The following is a 14,402-nucleotide window of genomic DNA, read 5'->3' on the forward strand; positions in this document are numbered from 1 at the left end:
GTGGTTCCTTTCTGTGGTCCCAGTTACTCAGAAGGCTGAGGAAAGAGAATCGCTTGAGCTAAGGCAGTCAAAGCTACAGAGAGCTGAGGTCATGCCAATGCACTCCAGACCCTACCTCAAAAAACAAACAAACAAACCCCAACAACTGCCACCACGCAACTCCTACTCAAATAACTGTATCAGTAAAATATGTCCTAGGATCACACAGTGAATGGACACATACTAACAACTTTCAGCAGTGAAAGTTGGAGAGAAATAGTGAAATCCCTCAGTGAGGCCATCAGGGAAGGTGAAGAGAAATAGTGAAATCCCATGGTGAGGCCACCAAGGCCTGGCCTCTGTCTTGTACTCTCTCCTCTCGGCCTGCAGGATAATGCTTTACTCACACAAGGATGACAAGGGACACTACAAAAGCAATTTTCTAAAAGTTAACTCTAATTCCCTGAAAACACTCATGGGTTTTAAAATTATGAACATTAAATCACAGCTAGCCATGGTGGCTCACACTGTAATCACAGCACTTTGGGAGGCCGAGGTGGGCAGATCATTTAAGGTCAGGAGTTTGAGACCAGCCTGACCAACATGGAGAAACGCCCCCTCTACTAAAAATACAAAATTAGCCAGGTGCAGTGATGGGCGCCTATAATTCCACCTACCTGGGAGGCTGAGGCAGGAGAATCGCTAGAACCCAGGAGGCAAGAGCTTGCAGTGAGCCGAGATTACACCACTGTACTCCAGCCTGGGTGACAAGAGTAAAACTCTATCTCAAAAAACAAAACAAAACATTACATCAAGAAATTCCATGTAACTACTGAAGTCCTGAGAGTGCTCTAAAATAACACCTCTAAGAAAAGAAAAACATCCTTCCAAACTCTGTCAAGATTGGGTACAACAGAAAGAAGAACAGGAAACAAGTGAAACCCTCCTCGGTAGAGGACTGAAACACCACGGGAAACTGCAGATACCAGGTACAAAAGAAAAACAGGAAATGTGGTCCTCAGGAGAAAATGGGTTAACTCAATTATGGCTAACCAAATAGCAGAATATTATGTAGGCATTACAAATGATGATTAGCTTATATGCTTGGGAAGCATCTAGAAGAACACATGAGGAACTAATCGTGGTTGCCTCTGCAGAAGAATTAGGGTGGCTGGCTAATTATGAATTTTTTTACTTCATCTCCTTTGTTACTGGTCAAATAATTTATGATAAACATGTATTATTTTTAAAATAAAACAGAGCCAGCCACGGTGGCTCACACCTGTAATCCCAGCACTTTGGGAAGCTGAGGCGGGCATGTTATGAGGTTAAGACATCAAGACCATCCTGGCCAACACGGTGAAACCCCATCTCTACTAAAAAACTACAAAAATTAGCTGGGCATGGTGGCGCACCCCTGTAGTCCCAGCGACTTGGGAGGCTGAGGCAGGAGAATCGCTGGAACCTGGGAGGCAGAGGTTGCAGTGAGCTGAGATCGTGCCATTGCACTCCAGTTGACAACAGGGCAAGACTCTGTCTCAAAAAAATAAAATAAATAATAAAATAAAACCGACAAAAATATGAAATAAATACCATTTTGAATGATGAGAAGAAAAAAATGACTGTGCTGTGGATGGTGGAAAGAAAACAGGTATTATGAGATGAGAGATGTTTGTGACAAAAAATTGGACAGAGTAGCTAACTTTTAACATTTTTGATCAGATGAAGGAATCTGATAAACTCATTTGTCAAAGCAAACTAATATCAATTTGAAAAAATAAAAAATGACCGAATTGAGTAAAGTGACAGGATTCTGGAAAGGAAATAAATCTTTACAGGAAAGTCATTCGGTGTGAGAATGTTAACATTTTTATATTTTCTATTTCCACAGCTAGTCTCACCTATTTTCTTATTTATCTGCTTTAATCAAGGTATCACCCCAAATGTTAACCACTCCAAGAATGAGCAGTGAACAAAACTACATTGTCGTTCACCTGTGGAAGCTTCTGTTGCACAAATTTCAAAAGCCTTGTCAAAGGCAGAAACTAGTTAGCACAAAGAATGTGATGCCACAGGATAAACAATTTGTACAAATCCTCAAGATACTCGAATGACAGATTCTGTGCATAGGATAACATTCTCCATGAGGACAAAGGAGGTAGTAAAAAAGTTTCAAGAACCACAATTCAAACATGTAACATTGCTTTTAAATGTTCAGCAAATGTTAAGGCTCCAAAATGCTATAATTGAGAGATCGTTTTTCCCTTTATTTTTTAAAAGCATTGTTCGAAAAACAACAAAAGCAACTACGTTATCCCACATGAAATTCCACAATATGAATTTTCAACTTAGCAACTAGTCTCGGTAATGATTAACTGGAATAAGGTAATAAGAGGAGGAAAACCAAAACCAGGTGGCGCTGTGGCTACAAACTACATAATGCTCACCAGCCTGACGGGAACACAGGAGGGAGAGTGTGGGACTGAAGAGCAAGAATTCCACGTGGACTTGAAATTCTTGATCATTCAGCAGTCATTCATTTCAGTTAAGGGTAGATTTTGCTCTGGTGAAAATGTGTATGTGACAGAGTGACAGACTATAAGGGACTTCAAGAAAGAGAGAAGGATAACTTTTTTAAAATTTCCTGGAAGATACTAGGGCAGGCTAATTTAAAAATCAATAAAAAGAAGCAGAAAAGAAAGCCAGAAAAATGAAAACTCCACTTATTTTACAGTATCATCTGAGACTGGCAACATATTTTACAGATTACATTCCCAAAGTGTGTTTGTGTGTGTGTGCACACGTTCATGCATGTGTGCAACTATGCATTTAAAGACTCAATTTTATCAGCAATGAGAACAGTTTTACAATTCTGCTGTTTTTGTGGCTATAACCTTCACTCAGCCAATTCTCCTGTCCCCTTTCAAACACTTATCATCTTGCGAAACTAAAATAGTAATATTCCTAATCTTCTGGCAAAGCTAACCATCAAATGATCAGCAAAGAATTTGCCCCTCAAGAGTATATATCAGAGTCAAATTCCTGCACTAGTTAAATTACCTGGCAATGGCAAAATTCTGTTGGGGATTACAAAATGAGAGGAATGTTAATAACATTCCAAATAAGTCCTTTAAAATTAAAACTACAAGGAACTTTATATTAACAGAGCATACTCCAAAGAAGTTGCACCTAGTACCACATAACTAATAAAATCAGTTGACAGTCCTGAAGGTATGAGAGTTTATCCTTTAAAGGTGTCAAAATGTTTTATATTTTGAATGAAGCTAAAATATTTCATGCTCCTATGACTAAATTTAATGGCAACGTCATTTCTGAGTTTTATAGCAGAGTCTCCAGATGCTCTATTTCAATAAAAGCACAATGCAATCTAACAGCAGATTTGAAAATCAAATAATTTCTAGAAAACTGGTAACCAGAAAAACTGAAAACTGATTTTTGCTACTGCTGATGAATTTTTTAATTTTCTCACTTGGTAGTAAAGCTGTGTCAGGAACATTTTGTTTTTTTTGGCAGCTAAAAGGAATTCAAAATCCCACTTTCTCCTTGAAAACATGTTAATTAGGTCTTTTATGGCTGAGGCTGTGCCTAACACCCACCTTGATGGGATCCAGTCAGTCATTTGTTTCTCATTTAAATATACAAGTAAGTTGCAAACTACAAAGCTACACAGTCTACATCTAGCTAACTACACTATATTGTTTGATGTGTAATCAATGTACATTATGATGGAATCTTGAAATATTATTAGCTATAAAATACAGTCTTCTTTGAGAAAGACTTACATTTTTTAGGCCAGTGGAAAACAATCCAAATTAAAAATCAACACAAGAGATATATAGGAAAAAAAGTAGGAACAAATCTGCCTTGTTAAAATGCTTTTCTTAGAAAGATGATAGCTTGCACAGATGCATCTCATCCACTTGATGCATACAGCATTACTGCTGCTGCTGTCTCTTCTTGAACAAATAGAGCTTTTTGACTTTACAGACTAATTCAAATGTGTATAAATCCATTGCTTCCTTCCTGCTGCTGCTCTTTTCAGACTGCAGACAAGGGCTCTAGTTTAAGGATGGCAGGCAGGGTGGACACATTAGAAAGAAACATTTTAGTTTCAATGTTACCACGAAACCAGCATGAAAAGCAGCATGCCATATTATATGTTACAGTCTAGGTTCCATTTCTGACTCCACCTAAAATGAGTATGAATAAACTCATTTATAAGTGTTTGTCAGTCAAATAAAATGATAGTAGTCTAAATTTATGAACATGTGTACTAACCAAAGGTCAATAAAGCTAAAAGGAAGCCAAGTGTAATAAAAGGGCAGCTATAAGGTCTTGTGTTTGAATTTTTACACAGCAAGAAATAAATGACACTGAATAAATGATACTTAGTAACTCACCTTCTTTCCCCCACACCCCCCTCCCCATCCCTGCACACATCTAAAATAGGCTAACTTCTACTCTAATTTCTGAGACTGTTTTGGAATTCCTGTTTTTTTGTTTTGTTTTGTTTTGTTTTGTTAAGACTGGATACTTCAGTTACTAGAATTTTTAAATACAGATTCAATAGTCATTATAATATACTCTAAGGAGGGGTCTAATTATTATAGGGGATTTCAAATTAGCAGTCCAACAGGCAGAGTAGAAATCATTCAATTCTAGAAATGGGTATCACTAGCATTCTTATTGAGGAAGAATTTAATTTAATGAGATTTGACAGATTAAACACAAATACCACAGGCGGGGCTGCTATGTGAATAGTATTCAACCCTTCAAAGGGGAAACCGTTTGTTTTACTAGGTAACAAGAACTGCTTACACTGTAAGAAATAGTGGAAAATTAGCCCCCAAACACCAGTAGATTATTTAATGCTATTTTGGCTTCCACCTAATAAGATGCCACAAATAATATGGTCTACTGGGAAATGTCCCATGTAGAAATAACCTAATATGTAAGAAATGAAACCTGAGAAGGCTCCTTGCTAGAGTAAGTCTACAGAAAATTTGAATTCTTTTATCAGTGGGTCTCAAAATGTAGTATGCATATAAATTACCTGGATTGCTGGGTAAAGATGCAGGTTTCCTCCACCTACTCCCAAAGCTTTTAGCTCTATTAGGTCTTGGGAGGGGCTCAGCCTGAATTTTAAACAAATCCTTTGGGTATTCTAATACAGGTATCCATGGTCCACACATTGAGAAACACTGATCTTAAAGGTGTCAGACATCCTTTATAGGTGGCCTCTTCTGTAGGGTGATTCCACGGGGGCGGTGTGCTCTGTCCAAAAGTGTGAATTACCTGCCATTTCACCATTAACCTATAATGAAAATTTGACAAGGAAAGCTCTTGGTTTACAAAAGTCACTTATTAAAGTGAGAATTTGTGTGTGTGTGTGTTTTTAAGGAATTTATCCCCCAAATCACAAACTGACTGAATAACAGCTGATTGTCTAAAATCTATCATGATAGCTAGACAATCTACTATAATATTAGGGTCTATGGAGACAATTAAGAGAGACACGGGGTAAATAGTGGGGGGGGAAAAAGGCACAAGGCAATAAGCTACTTATAATTCTGCCTAGGACCAGCCTTATCTGTCATATAAAGGTGTACACCCAGCCAGGTGCAGAGGCTCACACTTGTAATTTCAGCACTTTGGGAGGCTGAGGCAGGTGGATCACTTGAGGTCAGGAGTTCAAGATCGGCCTGGCCAAGATGGTGAAACCCCGTCCCTACTGAAAATACAAAAAATTAGCCAGGCGTGGTGGCATGTGCCTGCAGTCCCAGCTACTCAGGAGGCTGAGACAGCGAGAACCGCTTGAGCCCAGGAGGCAGAGACTGCAGTGAGCCGAGATTGTGCCACTGCACTGCTAAAAAAAAAAAAAAAAAACCGTATACCTCACACAGGGGCACTATGGAGCAAACCCATTTATTAGTCTCTCCAGCCCCATTTTCACACCCTACACAAAACCACCAAATTAATTTCTCCTTAAACACCAATTCATCTTTCAGTTTGGGAACCTATACTAAGTTCCCTCACTCCTCCTCCAGGAGTCTGTGAACTATGAACTACTCCAGTTCTGCTGCTGAAGATTCTGTATAAGACCATCTCACTTAACCAATCTAACCATGTCTGTCACCTTCTCCCAAAGTGTACTTCCCAGCTCCGGCCAGATGGGGCTCACATTTCATTAACTTTCGAGGGGTTGACCAGCAGGCTTTACACCTTTGCTCTAGTTGGTCTCATAACTGATCAGCGACCCTACATGGAAATACCTTTTACCCTTTCTTAGCCTTTAAGATAGTCCTTCGAGGCCTACCCCAAGTCTCATTTCTACCATAAATCTAGTCACCACTGCATTCTTTTCTCTTCACATGGTGCATTTCGCACCTTCACCAAGTACTGAAGCACTTGGCTACATTCAACCTTGTGTTTTATTACACCATTCTTTAGTATCCTCCCCATCGCAGCCAACTTTCCAAGTTCCTCGAAGGCAATAACGCTTACAGAATTTCCTGCTAGCTCCATCCCCACCCAATCTCTCACTCAAACAAAATGCTAGCATATAAAATCGGCTTGATAAACAGCGATCACAATTTATGTATTTAATTATCATCAAATTGCATCCCAATGAATACCTGTAAATAAATTTATCAAACACATATCTGAGCAAACATCATACATCAAGAACTATTTGTAGTCACTGGGGCTATCATTAGTGAATTCTTCGCCTCAAATATCTTATGTAAGCCCTTAAAACAAAAACAATTTTTTTTTTCCTGTTACCAGCACCACAGGAAGATCTACAGTGGCGCTTCATTACAGATTCTGAGAGTTAACCAGAGCGTTTTCTACTCTTTAAGTTACTGGCAGCACTATGAAAGCTGAGGAGAGAAGCTAAAACATCACTTTACCCCAGACCAACGGCACTGATTCTATTTTATCACACTAACAACATGAGATTAATTTAGGAATTTACTTCCTGTGTGCCCCATTTATTACTTAAGTAGATAGGTGTACTAGATGTCAGCTGTAATAATACACATTTTAAATGCCCATACGAAAGATACACATAAACTGCCATCATTAAAGATTTCTATCCCTATGATTACCTTTTTCTGAAATAATAAAAAGGACAGGACTATACACATGGCAAGAAGGCTTCTCAAGGATTAAAAACTCTTATAAAATATAGTATTTATTATTTTTAAAAATCATGGTAAAATTTACACAACACAAAATTACCATTTTAATGGCATATATTTTTATATTAAGAAAAATGTTGAAATAGTACTGTAATACTGAAGAAAACATGGATTATTTCCTGAAAAAACTCACTATGATTAATACCTGAATTTGGAAACTAGCGTTAGTAAATATCTTTTTTACATTCTACTGCTGAAAAGTAATTAAAATTCACCATTAGTGGTTAAATCATTTGTATTTCAGGTAGTAAAACAAACTACAATACTGGGCCGGACGTGGTGGCTCACGCCTGAAATCCCAGCACTTTGGGAAGCCAAGGTGGGTGGATCATGAGGTCAAGAGATCAAGACTATCCTGGCCAACATGGTGAAATCCTGTCTCTGCTAAAAATACAAAGAATAGCTGGGCATGGTGGCGCGCACCTGTAATCTCAGCTACTTGGGAGACTGAGGCAAGAGAATCGCTTGAGCCTGGGAGGTAGAGGTTGCAGTGAGCTGATATCATGCCACTGCACTCCAGTCTGGTGACAGAGTGAGGCTCTGTCTCAAAAAATAAAATTAAATAAATACTAAATATTATACTTCCTAGTTTTTCTTCCCTTTTTTTTTTTTTTTATTTAGACAAAGTCTCACTCTTGTCTCCCAGGCTGGAGTGCAATAGCACAATCTCGGCTCATTTCAACCTCCTCCTCCCAGGTTCAAGTGATCCTCCCACCGCAGCCTCCCACATAGCTGGGATTACAGGTGCCCACCATCATGCCCAGCTAATTTTTCTATTTTCAGCAGAGATGGGGTTTCACCATGTTGGCCAGGCTGGTCTTGAACTCCTGACCTCAGATGATCCACCCACCTAGGCCTCCCAAAGTGCTGGGATTACAGGCATGAGCCACCCCACCCAGCCTATACATCCTAGTTTTTCAGCATTATTTTCTTAAAATTCACAACTGGTTCCTAATAACAGTAGCCAAGACAGCTTATTGAGACAGCCTGGCCAACATGGTGAAACCCTCTACTAAAAATAACACAAATTAGCTGGGCGTGGTGGTACATGCCTGTAGTACTAGCTACTTGGGAGACTGAGGTGGGAGGATCATCGGAACCCAGGAGGTGGAGGTTGCAGTGAGCCAAGATGGTGCCACTGCATTCTAGCCTGGGAAACAGAGCGAGACTCCATCTCAAAAGAAAAAAAAAGGTTTATTATGTAACAGGTACCTGATAAGTACTTTACATGCATTACTGGTTTGTTTTCTTAGTGAGGTATAAATTTACATATGATATATTTCACACTTTGCAGTATACAACTCAGTAGTTCTAAGTATATTCACGAAGATGTGTAACCATCACCACTAATTTCAGAACGTTTTCATTATGCTGAAAGGAAACTGTACCTATCAGCAGTCACTCTCCATTCCTTCCCTGCCACCCCCAACCCCTAAGCCCCTGGCAACCACTTATCTATTTTCTGTCTCTACTGATTTGGCTCTTCTGGACATTTCATATAAATAAATTATAATATGTGCTCTTTTGTGTTGGCTTTTTTTCTTTTTTTTTTTTTTTGAGATGAAGTTTCGCTCTTGTCCAGGCTGAAGTGCAGCGGCACGATCTCAGCTCACTGCAACCTCCACCTCCCAGGTTCAAGGGATTTTTCTGCCTCAGCCTCCTGAGTAGCTGGAACTACAGGCGCACTCCACCACACCCAGCTAATTTTGCTGTATTTTTAGGAGAGATGGGGTTTCACCAAGTTGGTCAGGCTGGTCTTGACCTGACCTCAAGTACTCCACCCCTCTAGGCCTCCCAAAGTGTTGGGATTACAGGTGGGAGCCACCACGCTCGGCCTGTGTCTGGCTTCTTTCACTTAGCACAGTACCTTCAAGATTCAACCATGCTGTATGTACCATGTATTAGTACTATGTATTACTCTTTAGGTCTTCAAAACAAACACTTAATGCTCAATAAAAAAAAAATTGGCCCATTTTACATTTAAAAAAAACAGAGACAATGAAACATGAAGTAACTTGCCCTCTTTGAGTCTCTCTGAATTCAAATTTGTTCATTGCATTTCTATAGAGATGTGTAAACTGCAAATATTTAATTACATGCAATCTTGGGAATAAAGTATATATTAAAAAAGAAAACTGCTGGCCGGTCTCGGTGGCTCACGCCTGTAATCCCAGAACTTTGGGAGGCCAAGGTGGGTGGATCACGAGGTCAGGAGTTCAAGACCAGCCTGGCCAAGATGTTGAAACCCTGTCTCTACTAAAAATACAAAAATTAGCTGGGCGCAGTGGCACGTGCCTGTAATCCCGGCTACTCAGGAGGCTGAAGCAAGAGAATCGCCTGAACCTGGGAGGCGGAGGCTGCAGTGAGCTGAGATCATGCCATTGCACTCCAGCCTGGGTGACAGAGTAAGACTCTGTCTCAAAAAAAAAAAAAAAAAGAAAAAGAAAGAAAGAAAACTGCTATCTAGGCCAATGACTATAAGTCACAATCTCTTTTAAATTTTTTGTTTCATTAAAAAAAATAGAGCCAGTGATCTCTATGATGTTTTCTAACTCCAAGATATAGTTAAAAACATTAAATGTTATTCACTTTCTCTTCAACTCTGAAGTGGTGCCCAATCTTTCAGAATACAAGACTAATTACTAGCAATAATTGGTATCTCTATATATTGTTGAGAATATGGCTTCACAAAGTATACAGTAAACTGAACAGGTCAACATGGCGATAGTATAGTTCACAGTATGAAAATGAACTCAGGATTTACTTATATTATCTGTAAATATTATCTGTTTATATTGCAACAAATCAGAAAGTAGGAAACATCATTTTTAGGGTTACAGAATTTTTTTAAAAGTCTCTCTGGAAAGATCCTGACAGCTACACATGAGAATACTTCCAGGAAGAATTATGGATGAGTTCTTGATGAACGGATCCAGAATGTTATATATAACTGAACACTTCAAACTCAATGTAAAATCTGCACAGTACAGTCAGTAGATAATCTTTCTGGTCCTTTGGTAATCTTAAGGATGGACTGACTGACTCAACTGTCTGTCAGCATGTGTATGTGTCTGCCATAGGTAATAACATAGATGGAAATGGCAGCTGGTGTATGAAACACCCTAACTGAATACTGTCTGTATTTGGAAAAAACCAAGCTGAGTTGCTTAGAAAAGGCAAATATAATACATAAAAGACTGAAGAAAAAAGGATTAAAGCAGTCTATATATTTATTGTAAAGCAGAATACATATTTATCGCAATGTTGTGTTACGTTATCTTTAATCAGAAATAGCATTTTAAAGATGTGGCTTAAAAGAGTTAGAAAACTTCACTGAATTATAATTGAAAAAAACACCGCAAGGCATTTTAATAAAAGTCTTAAAAATACAAATGGAAATATGAATATAGAGTTTATATTTATAAAAATAAAAATCAGCATTGCCAAGTATGATAACTCCTTAATGGAAAATAACCATAAGTGAGAATTTAAAAAAAATTCTTTTTAAATATAGTTTGGGACAGATAATTCTGAATCATGTAATTGTAAGGTAAACAGCCTATGTTATCAGCAATTGCTCTTCTAGAGTAATGCTTAATTAAATAGGACTTCCTGAAAATGCTCTGTATTTGTGCAGCTCAATTTTGTAGCCACTAGCTAAATATGGCTAAGCTATTTAAATGTGGCTGGTGTGACTAAGGAACTGAATTTTTAATTTTTAATAAATTTAAATAGCAGTATGTGACTAAAGGCCACCATATTGGACAGTACAAGTCTTGAGTAACACATGACATCATACTATAAAAGGACCCTGTCATTACTGTTCTGGAAACTTTCCAAAGTTAAAGAGGAGACTAGGGTTATTCACGTTGGGTGGACAGGGAGGGGACAACAGGAGAAAAGAAACATCTAAAGAAACCTAAATTTGACCTCCATGATATTAGAAATGTTTCCTTGAAATCCATGGACGAGAGCTATGAATATTTAAAAAAAAAAAAAAAAAAAAAAAAAAGAAAAAGAAAAACAGGAAGGGAAGCAGAAATCACAAAGACAGAAGGAAAGATTCTCTAAGTAATCACCACTAAGTATGAGCAGCCAACATTTATTATGCAATCAGTCTGTTTTGTGTATTGTACTAAGCACTGCACATGTATTTTCATTTGACCCTCAAAATAAGTCTTCCAGGTACCTTTTATTTTTGTTTTTATAGATGAGGATATTGAGACTTAGGAAGTTGATTTGCTGAAATAAAAATGCATCTTCTAATGAAAATCTAGCAACTAGTGTCCTTTCTCCATGTTCTAGTTGTATCTTACGTACCCATCTGTTACAGAAATTCATAAATTATGCTGAAATATAGTTCACTGGCTGTCTCTCACTAAAAGGTAAACTTCTTGAAGGCAGGGACTGCATTCTGTCAATACCATAATGCTTTTCTCAATGACCTACTGTCACCAACTTTTATCTATCAAGACACTTGAAATATATATATTCCTCAGTAAGTATCTGCTGAATGGAGTAGGAATCTGTTTTTATATTTCAATGATAAACGTGGTAACATACTCTCTTTCTCTCTCACCCCTCGGGAATCTATACTTGAGTTTTTGAAAAGAGTTCAAAGTCTGTTTGAAACAACATTTTGTAAACTATTTCAAATAATCTAGAAAGAAACTCAGAACTCTATATTAACCTGTTAAAAAACATTTAACTTTAAGCTATTTTTCTCAGTCCCATTAATTTAAAATACCACATTTCCCATATTTTAAAAAGTATTTTAATAGAAACTTTAATACTGTGACTGAAACATTTACTACACAAAAGTTGTGCCATATAACAACATGCAGCTCTGTATGTTGATGTTTAAGCACAGAAGACATACCTCTTAAGGTGTTTGAGCTGAACATAGTGCTTACATTAACTTTTAAATAATACAGTTTTGATGGTTTCCAATCTTTTCATCTTATTTATCAATGACACTTTTTAAAAACCTTTCCCATTTTACTAAATTCTATTCTCTCCTTATGGGCACATTGCCAGTATCAACTAAGGTAAAGTGAGGCCTAGGATAAACTTAGGGAAGGCTGTCAAAAAACTCAGAAAGAACCAAAGAAGTCTAAGAAGGTATTTCCTCAATCTCAATCCATAGCTTTCCATCTCAATATTTCATGAAATTCAATCTATAGGCAAAACCAAAATATTCATATGAGACACACTCTCAAGGCTCTAATATTATCAGAGGTAGTATCAAATAAAACTCTTAAATACACCAAGGAGCAGCTCTGGTTAAAATATGATCTCCCCTTCCTTAGAGCCAAAAAACTATACATATGGCTTCTGCTAACTGTTGTCTTAGGAGGAAAAAAAAATGATTATTCAGTTTAACTGCTATTTTAAAATTTGTTTTACTTTTGTCACTAATCTTATTTAGAAAATTCTTTTAATTTATATTAACATTGAAATAAGACTCCGAATATATGAAACCCCATGTTTGTTGGGGAAAAGAGAAATGAACTAGAGCACTGTTTCTCAAATTTTATCACACTGTGAATCACCTGAGGTTCTTTTAAAAATGCAGATCCTGATTCAGTGACTCTGGGATTGAGCCTAAGATTCTGAGCTTCTAACAAGCTTCCAAGCGATGTCGACGTTGCTGGTGCAAGGCTTTGCGTAGTAAGTAACTATTATTTCCAGATCTCGGTGGTTTGATTCTTCTAGATTTTGTTCAGTTTTGTTTTTAAGACAGAGTCTTGGCTGGGTGCAATGGCTCATGCCTGTAATCCCAGCACTTTGGGAGGCCAAGGCGGGTGGATCACTTGAGGTCAGGAGTTCAAGACCAGCCTGGCCAACATGGAGAAACCCTATCTTGAAAGAAAAAAACAAAAACAAAAACAAAAACTAGCCAGGTGTGGTGGCAAGTGCCTGTGGTCCAGTTACTTGGTACTGAGGCAGAGGTTGCAGTGAGGTGAGATCATGCTATTGCACTCCAGCCTGGGCAACAGAGCGAGACTCTGTCTCCAAAAAGAAAAAGGAAAAAGATTGGATCTCGCTTTGTCGCCCAGGCTGGAGTGCAGTGGTGTGCACATAGCTCACTGCAGCCTTGACCTTCTGGGCTCAAGTGATTTTCCTATCTCAGCCTCCCAAGTAGCTGGAACCACAGGTGCACACCACACCTGCCTAGCATTTTTAGTTTTTTGTTTTGTTTTGTTTTGTTTTTTAATAGAGATGGAGTCTTACTTTGTTGCTCAGGCTGGTCTCGATTTCCTGGGCTTAAGCAATCCTCCTACGTCAGCCTCCCAAAGTGTTGGGATTATAGGCATGAGCCTCTGTGCCCAGCCTCTTCTAGGTTTTTAAATGTTCATTTATGCTTTCAATACATTTTTACTAAATGTGTACTATGAGTCAGGCATTAGAAGCATTAATAAGATCTCTGTCCTCAAAGAGCTCATTTGTTTAAAAAATAAAAAACAAACAGGTCAACAAGTGGGAGTCTACACGGTGGAGATGAGGACAGCATTTCAGGGGGAAGAAACAGTCAAGCAGCAAAAGCACTCTGGAGGAACTGCTAAGAATATTAACTTGCTAAAGCATGTGGTAGTCACAACAGAGATCAGAGAAGAGACTGGAAAAGTAAACAGAGTTAGATCATGATGAGTCTAGCAAGTCAGGATAAGTAGTTTAAATTTTATTTGGTAGGTTATCAGAGAAATGAAGAACTTCTGGTAGGTGTGTTCAGATGTGTATTACAACATTAATGATCATATAAAATAATAGCAGCTAACATTATGTGTCAAGAATTGTTCCAAGGGCTTTACCTGTACTCAATCACTTACCCCTACATCAGCCTTATAAAATTGGTACTAAAATGTTCATTCCCACTGAGAATTTTGAAGCACCAAAAAGAAAAATGACTTGCCTGCGCTTCAAACTCAGGCAATGTAGCTCCAGATGCTACACTCTCTTTTTACCTAAGAAAATTCTGGAATAAACACTCTGGTAAGCATTGCAGAAAATGTGTTTGTCACTGCTGAGCCTGGAACATAGTTTTGAAGGCACTGGAACTGTCCACAAAGGACTGAATCAAGGCCAGGCATGGTGGCTCCCGCCTGTAATCCCAGCACTTTGGGAGGTTGAGGCAGGCAGATCACTTGAGGTCAGGAGTTCGAGACAGCCTGGCCAACATAGTGAAACCCTGTCTCTTCT

General features: G+C 38.3%; 1 protein-coding gene across 4 annotated transcripts in view; it reads right to left on the reverse strand.

Moving 5' to 3' along the window:
• The window catches only part of SCAF8 (SR-related CTD associated factor 8), a 248,254-nt gene that overhangs the window by 112,277 nt on the left and 121,575 nt on the right, over positions 1 to 14,402 (reverse strand). The window contains exon 22 of one of the 4 annotated variants that reach the window (XR_005201857.1): positions 5,054 to 5,314. The exons of 2 other annotated variants lie outside the window; for them this stretch is intronic. The gene's annotated coding sequence lies outside the window, so the exon portion shown is untranslated. Of the gene's footprint in view, positions 1 to 4,430; positions 5,315 to 14,402 lie in introns of those variants that run through there. One more of the 4 variants, XM_037742036.1, reaches the window with a different exon arrangement.

Source organism: Cebus imitator, unplaced genomic scaffold (genome assembly GCF_001604975.1).
Source record: "Cebus imitator isolate Cc_AM_T3 unplaced genomic scaffold, Cebus_imitator-1.0 Scaffold6, whole genome shotgun sequence".
NCBI classification, from domain to species: Eukaryota; Metazoa; Chordata; class Mammalia; order Primates; family Cebidae; genus Cebus; species Cebus imitator.